Source organism: Nanorana parkeri, unplaced genomic scaffold (assembly GCF_000935625.1).
Source record: "Nanorana parkeri isolate BGI_ZX_2015 unplaced genomic scaffold, ASM93562v1 scaffold498, whole genome shotgun sequence".
Classification (NCBI taxonomy): domain Eukaryota; kingdom Metazoa; phylum Chordata; class Amphibia; order Anura; family Dicroglossidae; genus Nanorana; species Nanorana parkeri.
The window spans coordinates 316,622-319,057 of record NW_017306766.1 but is presented as its reverse complement, the minus strand read 5'-3'; positions in this window follow the sequence as shown (position 1 = coordinate 319,057).

The window sequence follows — 2,436 nt, the reverse complement described above, 5'->3', positions numbered from 1 at the left end:
GAAAGAGATCTTCTTAGGATGAATTAGAGCTGGACACGAAAAAGCAAACAAATGTTGAGGTTAAAAGCTGAGACCATCCTGGGCAAAAAAAAAGATGTTCTTGGTCTCAAAACAAGTTTGCCTTTGTGTAAAATCAAATGGAGCTCATTACCAGACAATGCCAACATTGAGAGCCTTCTAGCAGAGGTGGACAGAAGAAAGGCTTCCCTACAGAACAATGTCAAGATGTCATCCCATGTAGAATCAACATAGGGTTTGTGGGGCTTTGGAACATAGGCAATACTAGATTTGAATACCACGGTTGGAGAGGGGGCCGAACAGGGGGTGCACCATGCGAAACTCTACAAAGTATGAAACAAACAAAAAAAAAAAAGCAGAGCAGACGGACCTTTGCCAAGAGCTAAATTCTAGCGCCAAATGAAAGAACACGGACTAGCAAAAAGGCACATGAGGAAATTCAAAGACTCACACCAGTGAAAACAAGTCTCACATGCGATGATAAAATTTGTGAGAAGTAAATTTACAAGCCCTAAATCATGGCTGAGACAACTGAGTGCACATTGCCCGTCTCTCAGAAGCTGGGGTTCAACAACAAGCCAGCAGCAGGATGGTAGATCAGTCCATTTAATAACAGATCTGTCTGACTTGGTGGAGGCCACAAAGCATCAGCTAATAGACAAGCAAAATGTTCAAACCACAATCTGGAGCTAGGAGAATGAAGGATTAAAAGGGATAGCTTTCCAGTCAAAGTAGAGATGGTAACAGCAGAGGAAAGGCATATAACACTCCCAAGACATTACCAGGGTGTCCGCTGCATTCACCATTGAGCTCTGTGCCCTGACAAACCAACCTGTCCAGCTTCTTCTTGAAACAAGATGCTAACAAACCTACTGTCGGCATCCCCCAACGCCTCCTATTAAAGACTATAACCCAGCAAAAATGTCTGCTAAGAAAATCTGTCTACCAGATTTCCACTCTGGGAATGTACACTGGATATTACTGAAACTCCACCCAGGACAGATTCTGCTTCTGTCGCCAACACATCCTCACCCCCAATGATTGGGGTAGCTGTGGCATGGATTGGACCCAGACCAGATGTGGTAGTGTCATTAATCTGTGTGATGCTGCAGGAAAGACTGACCCCACACCATAAGAGGTGTGGGGTCAACAAATTAATAACCGAGAAATTGCCCAACTCCTGGATGTTGTTTGAATTCTTTCAAACTGACTAGAACTCAATCACAACACAGGTGGTTACATCCATCCTGCCAAATGTCCAGCGTGAAAGGAAGATTCATCTTGTCCAGAGAAAGACTGGATTTGGCCCACGCTGTGGCAATGTTTCTTTGTAAAGGTCAGTAGTGTAATTAAAAAAACAGAACTGCAAGTCCCAGAACTCACATGGAAGGCTCCAGCATCCACAACACATTTTGTTTTCAAAGATTAAGGAAGTCTGCTCTCGCAACAATAGAGTATCCAAATATGTGATGGAATACATCAGAGATGAAGATCCAGAACCGGTAAATCCTTGACACTCAGAGCCGAGGCAAAGTCCACAGAAAAGGCTGGAAAATAAATGGTGGCAAGTAACCGAATAATAGACTGATCTGAAAGGCAAGAAATCTCCCCAATAAACAGGGTCAAGTGAACAAGTAGATTTAATCCAAAGCCCTACAGATTGTTAGAAAGGTGTAGATGTTTCAAGTCCAGAATGACTTGAAAGCTTGCTTCAGAACTGTAAACACATTTGAATAAAACACTGCAAACCTAAAAAGTGCCCCCCACCCACAACACTGCAAATCTTTTATGAAAATAAACCCAAAAGTGATAACCCTCTGGAACAGGAGGGCTAACCAACATTTCTGAAACTCAGGTAGATGCAAAGTGAAAAAACAAGTCACTGCAAAAGCCTTGAGACTACACCCCACCTGTAAAAGGAAAAGGTAAGGTTGGATCCACATGTGGGGGTGCATTTATCTATAGGCTTGAATCTGTTGAACTTTGCTGGAAGAAATTCTTAAGAGTCTCCTACAAAACACCAGCAAAAGGTGTTCTTACAGTTACACCACCGGCCAGCTCATAAGTCAGAACACTTTGCAGATCTGAACAGAAAAAGGTTTCCAAACACATAACAGCTACAGCCCAGTGCTGCATTGCAGAGAAGGTTTAATGACAGTCATCTGGTCAACACAGTTGATAAGACGGCCCCTTGGATGAATGTTGAATCAATTAGAATCTAGCCTAGATAAATACCATGTTAGACGGAAGACCATTTCATACTAGTAACATTGTTCAGCAAATGGAGTCGGTGGCAGACGATACAGATGACAGTAGTAAAGAGTGCAGAAGGCACAATGTTTACCACACGAAGCTTAGTATAGCACAATGGGTAAATTAGGTCCCCGATTGGCACTACACAGTAGGCCTATTGCTGCC